This window comes from Tamandua tetradactyla, chromosome 7 (genome assembly GCF_023851605.1).
Source record: "Tamandua tetradactyla isolate mTamTet1 chromosome 7, mTamTet1.pri, whole genome shotgun sequence".
Taxonomy (NCBI): domain Eukaryota; kingdom Metazoa; phylum Chordata; class Mammalia; order Pilosa; family Myrmecophagidae; genus Tamandua; species Tamandua tetradactyla.
Window position 1 is genome coordinate 161757906 of NC_135333.1, and position 15721 is coordinate 161773626.

General features: G+C 39.1%; 1 pseudogene; it reads right to left on the reverse strand.

Moving 5' to 3' along the window:
• Nucleotides 1–3979: 3979 nt before the first annotated feature.
• Nucleotides 3980–5128, reverse strand: LOC143690292 (RNA-binding motif protein, X chromosome-like; annotated as a pseudogene).
• Between the last annotated feature and the right edge of the window lie 10593 nt (nucleotides 5129–15721).

Sequence of the window (15721 nt, forward strand, 5' to 3'; positions counted from 1 at the left end):
GATGCTCCTGAACATTTAGAAGCCTCATTGAGCTTCTCACTCAATTTGATGATAGCTGATTAACTAAAAAGCCCATTCTAGGACTACCAATCATTTTCCCTTGTACAATCCATTGCCATCACATCAGTGATAAGCAAAATGAATTCATGTTGTGCTAAGCATGATTTCAATAGCATGTGAACCATTATTACAAACACGATAATTTTTCCAAGGTTTAGTTTCTGAACTCCTCCTATAAAAGAGGAAACATTTTGGAGAATGGGAGATTCAGAGAGAGTAGAGCAGAATGACATAGCCACGACAAGCAGAGTCTACCAGCCAGCGACCTTTGGAGATGAAGAAGGAAAATGCCTCCCGGGGCACTTCATGAAGCAGGAAGCCAGGAGAAGAAGCTAACAGAAGATGCCATCTTCACCATGAGCCCTTCCAGACGAGAGAGGAACCCTGACCATGTTCACCATGTGCCTTTCCAGATGAGAGAGAAACTCTGTGTTTGCCACGTGCCCTTCTACTTGAGAGAGAAACCCTGAACTTCATCAGCCTTCTTGAACCAAGGTATCTTTCCCTGGATGCCTTAGATTGGATATTTCTATAGACTTGTTTTAACTGGGACATTTTCTCGGCTTTAGAACTGTAAACTAGCAACTTATCAAATTCCCCTTTTAAAAAACATTCTATTTCTGATATATTGCATTCTGTCAGCTAGCAAACTAGAACAGCAACACACAGAAACAGACGAAATTTTTCCAGTCATCTTCTCTAAAGTAACATGTCTCCTTTCAGGAAAAGTGAGACATCAGTTGTGTCACTGGCATTTGGATCCATGAGCTTCTATTTCCCATTTTCTTTCAAGTCAGCTCCTACAACTGCAGCAGTCTTCTCCCAGCTCCTGCAAGACTAGAGTGTGTAGAGTCATCTGAAAATCAGGTTCACAACTTTCCTTTTCTCCAGTTAACTTGTCAAAAATCCTTAGGAGGAGACTGAGGTATAGTGGAGAAGGAGAAGTATGACCTCTCTGTTCAGTAAGGAGGCTTTCCAGCCCTCCTCTTCCTTCCTCCTCCTCCTCCTCCTCCTTTCTTCTTCTGCACTGGCTTCAATAATGGGAATTTATTAGCTTACAAGCTTACAGGTTTGAGGCTGAGAAAATGTCCAAATTAAGGCATCATCAAGGTCATGCTTTCTTCCTAAAGTCTGGCTGTTGGTTTTTCAGTTTCTTGCTTCAGTCATTTTCTCTTTTTTTTTGTCTGAATTACATATAAATTGATACACATAAATTTGTCTGAATTACATACATGATCCACTGAATGAAGTGGATCATGCTTTAACTAAAGTAGCCTCATCAACACTGGTCCACCCCAACAGGAATGGATTAACCGTAAGAACATGTTTTTCTGGGATACATACAGTTTGAAACTACCAAACCACATGAACATATATACATTTGTTCATTTTTCCATGTTTTCTTTTGATTATTGTCCATTTGTATGCATGTGTTTACACCTGTGTAGCTTTTGGAAGTTTTGTTGATACATATATTCACCTATGATACAAACCAAAGTGTACAATCAATGGCTTTTAGCATAAACACAGAGTTGTGCACTCATCAACACAATCAATTTTAGAACATTTTCATTACTCCCAAAAGAAAACCCCCATATCCCTTAGCAGTCACCTCTCAATCTCCCTATCCTTCCCCAGCCTTGCAAAACCACTAATCTATTTCTGTCTCTATAGATTTATTTATGTTTACATTTTATATAATTGCATCACATGATAGGTACTACTTCATGTCTGGTTTATTTCATTTAACATACTGTTTTTTTAATTTTTTTTTAATTAGAGAAGTTGGTTTACAGAGAAGTCATGTAAAAAATAAAATGTTCTCATATAGTTCTTATTGCTGACACTTTGCAGTACTTTTATTACCATTGATGAAAGAATATTGAAATAGTACTATTAACTATGTTAATATATAAAATATATGTTAGGTATATATTTTTCCAAACACCACCCTATTATAAACACCTTGTAATCTTGCCACACATTTGTAATTCATGAAAAAATATTCTTAAACTTGCACTATTAACCTAGTCTATTATCCACAACAGGGTTCACTGTTACACAATTCCACGTTTTATCTTCTAATTTCCATTCTAGTAATATACATAACCCAAAACGTCCCCTTTCAACCACATTCACATCCGTAGTTCAGTACTGTTAATTACACTCACAATAATGTGTTACCATCCCTGTCATCATTTCCAAACCTTTATAGTCAATCTAATAGAAATTTCTGTTCAAATTAAGCATTAGCTCCCCAATCTCAACCACAGTCTATCTACTAGTAACCTATATTCTAGATTCTATCTCTGTGAGTTTGCTTATTATATTTAGTTCCTATCAGTGAGATCACACAACATGTGTCCTTTTTTTTGCCTGGCTTATTTCACCCAGCATAATGTCCTCAAGTTTCATCCATGTTGTTGCATATCTCAGGACTTCATTCCTTCTTACAGCTGAATAATAGCGTGTAATATGTGTGTGTCTCATTTTATTTATCCACTTAACTGTTGATGGACACTTGGATTGCTTCTGTCTTTTAGGGGCAATTGTGAATAATGTTGCTATGAATGCCGGTATGCAAATATCTGTTCGAGTCCCTACTTTCAGTTCTTCTGAGTATATACTTAATAGTGGGATTGCTGGGTCATGTGGTAATTCTATATTTAGCTTTCGGAGGAACTGCCAAATTGTCTTCCACAGCAGCTGCACCATTTTACATTCACACCAGCAATGAATGAGTGTTCTTATTTCTCCCTATCCTCTCTGATACTTGTAACTTTTTGTTTTATAATCATAGCCATTTTAATGGGTGTGAAATGATAATTCATCGTGTTTAATTTGCATTTTCCTAATAGCTAGTGATGTCAAGCTTTTCCTTGTGCTTTTCAACCATTTGTATATCATCTTTTTTATGTCATTTATAAGAGTTGGAAAATTTTTGACCATTATTTCCTCAACTATTCTTTCTGCACCTTTTCCCTTCTCTTTTTCTTCTGGGACACCTATGATGTACATGTTTGTATGCTTTGTGCTGTCACTCAAATCCATGAGACAATGCTGAACTTTTCCTATTATTTTCTCTCTCTGTTCTTCTGACTGTATTATTTTGCTTGTCTTGTTCTTCTAGTTCACCGGTACTTTATTCCGCCTGTTCAAATTTGCTGTTATATGCCTCTAATTTATTTTAAATGTCCATTGTTGTACCTTTCATTGCCATAATTTCTATGTTCCTTTTTTATTTTGGTTTTAGCCAAACTTTTAAATTTATTATCCTGTAGTCATTTAGCACATACTTAAATGGTTTTATTGGGAAAGAGGTTAGGGGAGGTTCTTGCAGATTCCTAAGAAAATGTCAGAAAGGCAAAATAAGGCCAGCATTATCCATTTGCTTTTTTGGGTTTACTGGGTGAATAGCACTTCTGTTACATAAGCATCTGATCTCAGGTTTTTCATACTGAGAATGCTGAGATTTCAGTTAGGACTGAAATCCTAAGAATAGCATGACCCGACCACCCTCTAGTATCTAAGCTTGTTTGTATAAGCACAAAGACTCATCTCTCCATTTTCAATGGCTAGATGTTTGTGGAAGCTCTTACAAGTGCTTGCTGCATTTACTGGGAAAAAATCAGAAAGTGATCTTTAGGAACGCTTTTACTTGGAAAGTTATAACACTAATACACAAGTCAAGTCTTACACATTTAACATTTGCTTGTTGAAAGCAATGTCATACATCAAGTAAAATTAAACATGTTTTACTTTTTCCTCACAAGAACATAAAAATTATGGAGGGGGACATAACAGGAAATTTTAAAAAGGTAACACAATTTTTCCTTGGTAGTCCTTGAGTAGTTTTAACAGTTTCCACTTTTTGTTTATTTCTTTGAACAGGGATTTTGGTCCAAATTTGCATTTGTTTTTAGTATCTGTTTCTGCCTCCCCCTCTATCAAATCAGCGTCTTCCACAGCCACCACCTCTTGGTGCTCCATGGCTTGAACTACCGTAGGAATCACAGGGCAGAGGGTACCCCTTTCCATGGAAGGGGGAAGCCCTCTTTCTCGTCTGCCAACACAATCACGACCACTTGAATAGAGATCACTTCGGCTGCTTGAGTAACTGTCTTGACTTTTACCATATCTGTCACGTGTGCTGCTGTGATCATCATAGCAACTGCTTCCATCGTAAGATGGTAGGGGCCCTCATGTAGGTAGAGTACTATGAGAGTTACCATAACTCTCATATGAATTTCTGTAGGACCCTCCACTCAGATGATCTGAATTGGCTCGATCATGACCATAGCCTTCTCTATCACTATAGCCTCTTGATGGGTAGTCATGTGAACTGGAATGACCATAATCACAGTATGTATAATCACTTGGTAGTGGTGCATAATCGCTTGTATCATGAGAACTTGGGTAATCCCTGCTTGAACAGCTGTCTTTAGTAGAATACTCATCATCTCTTGGGGACAAATAAACATCTCTATGCGAGGGCAGAAGTTCCCTTCATGATGGGCCTCCATAACTATCTCTTCCATGTGATACAGGAGCTCTTCCTCCCATCCCACTGCTGCTGCAAACTAGTCCTTTTAGGAGGAGGACCACCACGAAGTAAGAACTGTTTTTACTGGAAGTGTTTCCCTGGAAGAACTCATGTTAAAATTCATGGAATAGCTACCATCATCCATGTTCCTTCCACAGGAGGGAGGACCCCTTGTTCCTCCACTTTCTCCTCTTCCACCACTAAGACCACTGGGAGGGCCTCTGCTTCTTGGAGTTGGTGGTGGCCCACGTCTACCACTTTCAAGTGATGATTTAATGGCTTTCCACTTTGCTGGCTTTTCCATCTACAGACTTTCCATTCATGTCTCTGGCTGCATCCTTGGCATCTGTTGGGCTTTCAAACGTGACAAGCAAAACCTCTCAATTTGTTGGTTTCATGGTCTTTCATCAAGACTACTTCCACTATTTGTCCATATTTGTCAAATACTGCTTCAAGGGCTTTCTCATTTGTTTCTAAATTGAGCCCACTAATGAAGAGCTTTTCTGGAAAATCTACTTCAACCATTTTTCCCCCCGAGTCAGAGCGAGGTAAGGATGGTTTCAAGCTTCCAAGACTCACTGACAGGTGCTTCCTAGAAGTTCAGCATACATGAGGCTGCTGGTCAGGTCGGAGGACAGAAGGGGAAGCTGCTAACACTACTGAGCAATGAGCTGTTATGTTTCTTTTTAAATTTAGAAATCTTCTTTATGCTCACACATTGTCTTCTTAATATCCTTTAGCTCCATAGCCATAATTTCCTTCATCTCCTTGAATTGATTTGGAAGATTTGTTTGAACTTCTTTGATTAGTTGTTCCAAATTCTGTGTCTCCTCTGAAGTTTTCATTGTTCCCTTGACTGAGGCATATCTTTCTGTTTCTTAGTATGGCTTAAGATTTTTGGTTGATATCTAAGCATCTGATGGGTTAACTCTGAAAGCCCATTTCTCCCTTTTGTCTAGGGTTTTATTGTTGATTGGCTTTGTGTTAAGGCTCTCCTTTCTTTGATCTAACTTATTCTAGACTTTAGAAGAGCTCATATTTAAATATTCAGATTTTCTAAACTCTTCTTCATCTGATTCTTGCTCTGAATATGTGGTGTAATTTTTAAGATTGCACTTTTTTTGCAGTTGTTTCACCTCCAGGAGAGAGCTTCCTTTTCTCTGTTTCTTCTCAAATGAATCTTGATCTGTTCTGTTTTTTGTGTGTGTGTGTGTGTGCAGATTTTTCTCTCCAGCTCCTATAATTTGTTTAAATTTTCTCCCTCATTCAAGGCCCTGTTTTCTTTTTACTTTTCACTTCTGGGACCCATCGTGTCTTATAGCAATTGAGGTTTTACCTCCTCTTTTGTTTTCTGTAATGCTTTTCTGGCTCCAGTTTCTTCCCTGTTAGGGTATTCCACCCCTCAGAGCCAGATGGAGTCAACTCATAAAGGCAAGTCACTTCAGAAAAGTCTGTTTTGCCTTTAGGTGGTCCAGCCTTCTGAAATAGGCTGAAATTCTTACCAGCCTTTCTTATCAGTGTCTCTCCCTCCCAACCCCAGGGCCCTTTTGGATGCAGCACTCTTCATTAGCTCATGCTCCGCCCTGAGTCTTTAAAGCCTTAGGTCCTTGTGCCTGGATATATGTGGTGTTCTAACTTGGTGCTGTGATTTGGTCTACAGTCTCTGTCCATGGTGAAAGGGACCTGAGGCCATGCTGCCTCTGTGCAGCTTCCACATTGCACAGGACCCAGTGAGAGGGAGGGGAACTGGGAACTGTCTACACTCCAGAATGGACTTCTGTTACCTGAGATTTTTCTGTTTCTTCTATGCAGCATTTGTGGAGTTGTTCTCTTGTTTCTACCATCTTCTAGAGTTCAAAGCAGGTGGAATTTGTCCTTTTATTTGTTAAATCTCTGGGGAGGCTTTTTAAAGGGATGTTTGCATCACCATGTTGATGACATCACACCTCAAGCTCTTGAACCAGTTCCTGGGTCAACTTGCTGATGGGGTGCTGATGGGGTGCGATTGGCGTGCGAGACTTTAACTGTCCAATATGGTAGCCACTAGCCACTACTATGGAGCACTGGAATGTAGCTTCTCTGAATTGAGATGTACTGGAGACATGAAATACACATTGGAGTTGGAAGACAGCACAAAAAAAGTATAAAACATCTCAATATTTTTGTGTTAACTACAAGTTGAAATAGTTACATTTTGAATATACCAGGTTAAATGTAATACACTAATAAAATAATTTTCTCTCTTAAATTTTTTAATGTGGCTACTAGAAAGTTAAAAATTACATTAAAAGGCTTGCATTTGTGCCTCACACAATACAGCACTGGCTGAGAGGATCAGTAAACACCTATTCATGTTGGGCAGCTCAGATTTCACATTTGGTTGCCCCAGGATCAGATGTTCAGTTTCTATAGGTCCCCACTGAGAGCTCCGAGCTATTTTTCAAACAGAAAATAGTTACTTGTCAAAAAATCCAAGGCCTTGTGAAAAATCACAGAAGGTGTCCACTGTAGTTCTCTTATTTATAATTGCCACAGACTCCACGCAGACTTAGACCCTTCACACAGTTATGATCTGTATGATGTAGGAGCCAAGAGACAGAGTGGCTTTATGCAGCAGTCTGGAAACACCAGCGACATTTTCCTCTCTCCCTAAGTCCTGTACAACGTAGCAGCCCTAAATGTTACTCAGAGGGAGTGTACCTTTATGCAGATTTTTGCTCAAAATCAAGAGGCCCGCCGAAGAGGACTTGAACTTATTGGTTGGGTGTCCATGGTACAGTAACTTATCTTTTCAACACGACCCAAACTATCAAGTCTCAAAAACTACCTCAGACGATAAAGCCTATCCCCATTCCCATTCCCATCACACAAATCATCATACCAAGGCATCTCTGGTTCTTGCTACTCCATGTTCATTAAGTCCTATTGATACAACATAATCAAATGTAGTGGGCATGTGGAACGCCCTAGGGATGGTGAGAAATTAGAGGCCCTGTGGATTAAGTCATGGCACAGAGCCAAAGAATTGAGGTAACATTGAGGCAGTATTATAAATGTGCATTACGCCTGTCAATAAAGCATGTGTTTTTGTTTATTTACCAAAAGAGAAATTTCCATTTACATTTCTGTATGCCAGATTCCAGGCTGTGTGTTGATTTACTCTGGAATGGCAGAGTACTTGGAGGTACTATCCAATTAAATGTATGATGGTTCATTATCATACTCTCAAGATCCATTTCTGCTTTATTTGGTCAAACACACAAGGTCAGTCATGAAGTGGTAGAAATAATTGCTCCTACATTTTGCAGGTCTTTGTTGGTGACCCCAATAGTTGAAACATTTCCAGCAATGCCACATTGTGATCCAGGTCTTCCTACCTTAAGCACCTTCTCATTTCAAAGATCAAAGAGGCAATATCAGAATTTGCCTATTACTGAGGACTTTTATTCGAACTCAGGAACTGCAGAAATAACCAGAGGATGAGAATATTGATATATCAAGTTCCCTATGAGATGGAATTGGGCCAAAATTCTTTTTATTACCTGAATTCCATAAACCCACCTCTATCCAGTGGACCAGCATGTAGTTCAGGGTTTCTAGATATAAGAATTCGCTCAGAACTAATGGACAATAATCCCTGAAAAGTCTGGTCCTTCACCCAAGTACAGTTAACCTGGTGAGTGGCTGGAGATCCCTTTTGGATGGGAAAAAGAGTTGTAGTACATGATTATGATGTCATTGTAGAGTCCTTCTTTAAGTGTACCTGTCTACTTCTTGAATTTGTGAATTCTCCTAGGAGTTAAGTAAATCACAGAGATTGTCCTGGTGAATCAAGTCAGGTCTTTGGGTAGCTAATCTAAAAATTGCTTTTTTTTTTTCTTTTTCCATTTGTATAAATTAAGAAGCCTTTAAAGGGTTACCCATTTATTCTGATTCTAGGAACTCCACAAATAGCCAGCACCGAAGATTGCCTCTGTAACCTAAGATTAACTAACTGACTTCTGTCACATCAGGATTTCACTTTTCTCTTTAAAATCAGGGAGCTCAATACAACAGCAGCTTCTCTTTCAGCCCCAGTGTACAAAGGCTGCTGTCACCTATTGTCTACACACTACTCCATGATGTAAAGTCTAGAACTATTAAAACTACAGACTCCACTGATAGTGACTTTCTATTCAGTCTTTTAATGGGTGACAAAGAGGGAAATTGGAAAGAAAGAGTAGGGGAGAGGGAACTTGTTCTTGTCAACTTCATTTAAGCTACCTTGCCATTATGCGTCAGAGATGCCAAGTAGCAGAAAGGTCACATATCATTATATAGTAGCTCATTTGCATTCATGGCTCCAATTTTCATTTCTTCCTATGTCCACATTCTTTGCTATGTGACTTTGCAGCTTTTTTCAGTAGAGGAAGAATCTATTTCCCCTTGAATTTGTGCTGCCCTTGTGACTTTCTTTTGGCCACCAGTATTTGGTATAAGTGCGGTCACGTGACTTGTGAGCCCGGGTCTCAAGGGACACTGTGTTTTCCTAAGCTCACTCTTGCCCTCTGCTATTGCTATGAGTAGGATAACCCAGAATTAAACACAGACTCCAAAGATATGGAGCAGAGGCTGGTCTCCCCAGTAGTTTCAGCTAAGACTATCCTATACCGACCAGGAACTTGCACACTCAGAGACAAATGAATAAACCCAGCACAAATCAGAAGAACTATCAAGATTACCTGCACTCATCAGAAGAAATAACAAGCTTACCTTCAGATTCATGAGCTATATAAAGGCATATTATTTTAATATGGGGTGTTTGATTATATAGCACTATTGTGAAAATAAATAACTAATACCTCTTGAAAGACACTACTCAGCTGAGCTCATTACGAGTCTCCAAGGCAAAAGCAGACAGATCAGATAAAGGTGAGAGGCCTGCTGCTTTTAGGAAAGGAGATTCCATAAGGAATGGGAATTCAGTGGGTTTAAATTCATCTGAGGATCACCAGTTCCAATTCTCAGGGATCCTTCCATGACCACCCTTCAATTAATGCCCTAAATTTCATCTGAGATATTGAAAGATGAAACTGTGAATTCAACCTACACTGTAATTCAGCAATCCACAGGATCAGACTCTGCAACTGATATTTGGCTGCTAGAGATCAAAGATTCTTTAAGGGCAATCACTGAAACTCCTTGGTTTACTAACCATGAGTTGAATGGAGAATTTAAACGTTTGCACCTAGCATTTCAGGTGCAAAATCCTTTAGTATAGTTACAACAGGATTCTCTCCACTCAACTGTGAAGAGTCCTCACAAAGTTACTATGTTCATAAAGGTCTATGATATAGCAGCTACTTGCTCCAGCAAGTCTTTGTCTTTAAAGGCAAAAAAAAAAAAAAAAAAAGAATCTACTTTTGAGAAATGTTTCTTTTTAAACATTTTTTGTAGTGAAATAGAACATATATACAAACAATCAATAAATTTCAAAGTATGTTGTAACAAGTAGTTACAGAACAGATTTCATATGGGTTACAGTTCCAGAATTTAAAATTTTTCCTTCCAGCTGCTCCAAAACACCGGAGACTTAAAAAAAAAAATCAATATAATGATTCAATAACATACTAATTCATAAAATCCTATCTTCTCTGTTATAACTCCTTCTTCTCCTCTGATTCTTCTCCCAGTCTTTAAGGGTATTTGGGTAATGCCCATTCTAATTTTTTCACATTGGAAATGGATGTTGATAATATGGAATAGGGGAATGGAACTGATAAGTTTGAAGACTTATCTGGCCTAGGAACCTGACTCAAGGTTTCTGGAAAGGAATCTTAGTGTGTGAAAATTTTGTAGAATCTCAGATAGAGCCCTAGGTATTCTTCAGGGTTGACAGAAATGGTTTTGGTAGGGATTTAGTAAACCATGGTACACAGCAATATCTATATGAAGCTTTCATAAGAGTAGCCTCCAGAATGCCTTCTTGACTCTATTTGAACTCTCTCAGCCACTGATACCTTATTTTGCCACATTTCTTTTCTCCTTTTTGGTTAGAAAGGCATTATCAATCACATAGTGCCAGGGCCAGGTCAGGTTCATCTTTGAGATTCATGTCCCACATTGCCAGGGAGACTTTCACACATGGATGTCATGTCTCAAGTAGGAGGGAGGGTAAGGTTTTTACTTGCAGAGTTGGGGAGAGAGAGAGAGAGAGGGAGAGAGAGAGAGAGAGAGAGAGAGAGAGAGAGAGAGAGAGAGAGAGAGAGAGAGAGAGAGAGAGAGAGAGAGAGAGAGAGAGAGAGAGAGAGAGAGAGAGAGAGAGACTACATCTGAGCAACAAAAGAGGTTTTTTTGGAAGTAACTCTTAGGCATGACTATAGGTAGGCATAGCTTTTCCACTGTGGCTTTATAATAAGCTTTGAAATCAAGACATGTTAATCCTCCCACTTTGCTCTTTTTTTAGGATATTTTTAGCTGTTCCCTTCCAAATGAATTTGCTAAGTAGCTTTTCCAAGTCTTCAAAGTAGGTTGTTGGAATTTTGATTGTTGTTACATTGAATCTGCCTATTAATTTGGGTAGAATTGGCATCTTAACTACATTTAAACTTCCTATCCATGAGCAGGGAATGTCTTTCCACCTATTTAAATCTTCTTTAATTTATTTTAACCATGTTATGTAGTTTTCTGTTTGAGAAATGTTTCTCAGTTACTGCAATCTGGTAGAGAATAAGTGTTTGGGAAAAGGACACAATTTATTGGTCAGAGTACTCCAGAGAAACTGAACCAACAGGATATATATATATATATAATTTTATTATAAGTAATTTGCTTACATGACTGTGAGGGTTGAAAGTCTGAACTCCCTAAGGCTGCAAGCTGGAAGCTCTAATAAAGACAGTGTTGAAGCCCTTAATCTAAATTCCTCATAGAAAGCTGGATGGTTGAATATTCCAGCAAGAACCAATGATGAAGTCCAGAGTTCTTCTTCTGACCTGTGAAATGCTCAGTTCTGGCCTTCAAGACCTGCAACTGATTGCATGAGAAGACTCTCCACATTGCTGAAGGCAGCCTCTTTCATTGATCATAGATGCAATCAACTAATTATAGTTTAAAATCAAAATATCCTCACAGGAACCATCAGGCCAGTGCTTGACCAAACAAATGGACCCCATAACCTAGACAACTTGACACATGAAATGAATTATCACACCAATAACACATTAAAATGAACTGAGGTTTTATACACCATACAATTTTTCCAAAGTATACAATCAGTGGTTCACAGTACAACACATGGTTGTGCACTCATCACCATGATCAATCTTGGAACATTTTCACTACCTCAGAAAAGGAAATGAAAAGTTTTTTTAAAAATGAACTGAGATTTAAAAAGGAATCATTGGCAGCAACATTTCTTTTTTTTAGACAAAAAATGTCAAGATATTGGCATTCCATTTAAAAAGTGTAATAGGTGTGAAATTGGGGAATCCTCTGAGTGACTGTGAAAGTTACATAAATTCTTAGTTCAGTTTCCCATAATGAGAAGATTGGACTTGATCTTAATGATTCCCTTCAATTCTGTCTTTGAGCTATGGTATTTAAGTTAAATACTTCAGGTGTATGTGCTAAACCCTATCTGATAAATTTGATAAAACAATCTGAAATCCATAAGGAGCTACTTATTCTTGGTTCCTACTTTGAAGTCTGCATGTCCACCGGAACACACCAGCTTTCTATTCTTCTTTATAAAATAGCCATATATAGAACTAGTGCTGGAGTCCAATCACTTAGGAGCTCTGCTGGCAATGACATGGCTTTGTGGACACAGAGAGGCATGGAAATGACAGGGAATGACTAGCTCTTCATACAGATTTTTGATCAGTTCTAGACCGTCAAGGGAGTTATGCCACTCTCATCCTCTTCCATTCTTTCAGCACCTTCCTTTATCTAAGATAATAACCTTTTCTTATTTTTGTTTTTCCCTCTTCCCATATGATCATCTTTGCACAGTCAAAAGCAATTTTGAAAATTTAAGTCATCACTTGATGTGATGTTTATAAAAGTTTCATCTCCTTGATTTGGAGGCATAGCGCTTTTTTTGTTGTTGTTGTTTTGTTTTTAATTAGAGAAGTTTACAGAAAAGTCCTGCATAAAATACCAGCTTCCCCTATACCACCCTATTATTAAACCTTGTATTGGTGTGGCACATTTGTTTCAACAACTGAAAACACATTTTTATGATATTACTATTAACTAGAGTCCATGGTTTAACTTAGGGTTTTCTGTTTGTGTTGTGTGTTCCATGGATTTTTTTTATTCTAGGAGCGTAGATACAATCTAAAGTTTCTCCTTTTAAACATCCAAATATATAATTCAGGGTGGTTTATTATGTTCACAATTGTTCTAGTTTGCTAGCTGCTGGAATGCAATATGCCAGAAACAGAATGGCTTTTAAAAAGGGGAATTTAATAAGTTTCTAATTTACAGTTCTAAGGCTGAGAAAATGTCCCAATTAAAACAAGTCTGTAGAAATGTCCAATTCAAGGCACTCAGAGAAAGATACCTTGGGTCAAGAAGGACCATGAAGTTCAATGGTTCTCTCTCAGCTAGAAGAGCACATGGCGAACATGGCGGCATCTGCTGGCTTTCTTGTGGCTCTACAAAAGGGACTCCCTCCAAAATGTTTCCTCTTTTAAAGGACTCCAGTAAGCAACTCCACCATCAATGGGTGGAGACACACCTTCATGGAAATCATCTAATCAAAAGTTACCACCCACAATTGGATGAGTCACATCTCCACGGCAACAATCAAAATGCTCCCACCCAGCAAAATTGAATGAAGATTAAAGGACATGGCTTTTCTTGGGTCCACCACATGTTCAAATTGTCACAACAATGTTGTGCTACCATCACCATCATCCATTACCAAAACTTTCCCAAGTCTCAAACAGAAACATTGAACATTTTATGTCTTAACTTCCTACTCTCTACCCCCACAAAAATACTGATATTTAAAATCAATTTGCCAAAAGAGCAACTGTAGCATCTGCTATAGTCAAATTCCACATTTCAGTCTGGTAGCATCTTCTGCTTTTCAAAGGATATCAAGTAACTTGGGTATCTGTGTCCTGGGCCAAAGATGTGTATGTTAGGGAGGGAGTGGGGGGCTATGCCTTCCTATTTATCTCCCACTCAAAACAACTGGGACTGGAATAGGTTTATTTGAAGACCACACCTATATTCTTATCAGAATGTATAAGCAAGGCAAAAATGTAAACCAAACTCCTGTTCAGAATTTTTCTTCATCCCTCATAAAGGAAGAGAGTCATTAGCCAAAGTAGGACATGGAATGGGCTAGCACCACCCTAGCTCTAGGAGAAAATATCATCAGAAATGTAGAGCCAAGAAAAGGTCAAGCTTCCGTTTTAGTCATTATCAGAAAATGACTTCTATGGAGCAGAACACCTAAAATCAGCAGTTCTCAGTCACCTAGAAGGCTTGTTAAAGCACAGGCCCAGGGTTTCTGATTTGGCACATCTGGAATGGGGCCCAAGCATATGTATTTCTAGCAAGTTCACAGGAGATGCTAATGCTAATGCTCTGGGGAACCTCACTTTGAGAACTTCTTCCTTAAGGTATTACTGGAAAGGAGAATGTGAGCTGAATCTTAATCAGCTCAATACCTGCAACTGGAATGGTTTTAGGGAGAAGGTGAGTTTATAAACAACTCTAGATGGAGAACTTCAACCAGCCCCTCCCAGCTCACCTGCCTTGCGGAGCTGACCAGGTTGAGATACAGGGAATTCTCTTTCAAATAATTATAAATAAGTGAAACTTGTTCATCACCCTTTTGGGAGGGAAATTTGCTTGAAATCATGTTATCCCAAGCTCTTTTCTTAGAAAAAGAATCCAGGAAACCCTTCAGGATTTCATTTTAATTCCTGCACTGATGGAAATCTTAGGTTTGCTATCTTCCCAACAGAGGCATCTAAGAATCACCAGCAGAAGTCCCTCAAGTTTTAAACTGAATCACGTAGCCCAATGCTTACAACTGTTCAGGGACTCCTCATTGCCTATGTCCAAAGTTTGGGAATGTCAGTCACTTATAGAATAAAGTTTTGCTATATCTCTATACATGTAGTGCTTTATTTCTTTCTACATGTTAGCTCACTATAGCGCTACCTACATTAGTGTCATCTTCAGTAATTTTTGTTACTGTGAAATGTTGGATACAATGGGCTAGTTATATTTCTTCTTGATTCATATAAAAATAAATATATAACTATTAAATGTGAAGACCCCATTCACATACCATATAACAACATCTTGATCGCTGGGATTCATGCTCTCCTTTGGGAAACTGCAGCCCAGAACTACAGAGTGTGAGCCACTGAGCACTTTGTACAAGGCTCCTTATGATCTAGTCCCTGACTCCCACTTCTCTGCCATCCTCCTGAATTGCCCAGGCATCAGTCATGATGATTGACCTGAATTCCCTGACAATGGTGTGCTTTGTCTTACTTCTGTGCTTGCCTGAATGGGTTCTGAGCCTTCACTTCTGCCCTTCCTCAGCCCAGACAGGCCCCATAGGCTGCCTTGGAAGAGCTCTCACCACTCTGTGCAAAGGGCTTCTCTCCAGGTTCTCTCTGCTACCCACAGCCCAAAACCTGTGCTACCTCCAACTTCTGCCTCTGCTGGGTTTTGTCTTTTCAGGTCCCACTTAGGATGATGTATGGATGCTGTTTTTCCACTAAGTCAAATTCTAATTTCACCTCTGGATGCTGCCTTATGGGGTTCCTTGGTTTCGAACTCTGGACCCCATGGGTCAATCTGATCCCATTCCATTAAATTTTTCAGCCTAGCTTCCCAGAACCCTGACAGCATTGTAGTCTCCCCCATTTACCCAAGGAGAAAACAAGCCTTTCCTCTGCTGTTCCCTCTGCCTGAAATACCTTTCCTTGCTCTGACCTTCTAGTGAGCTCCTACTTACCCTTCAAGACTCAATTCCAATCTCACCACCTTCTAGAAGCCTTCCCCACTCTTCTGAGGCAGAGTGATGTTTTTCTGTTCCACTGTCACACAGTACTTACAACACTGCTATAAATGTTGGACTGGATAGCTGTTTCTCCCCTTTGT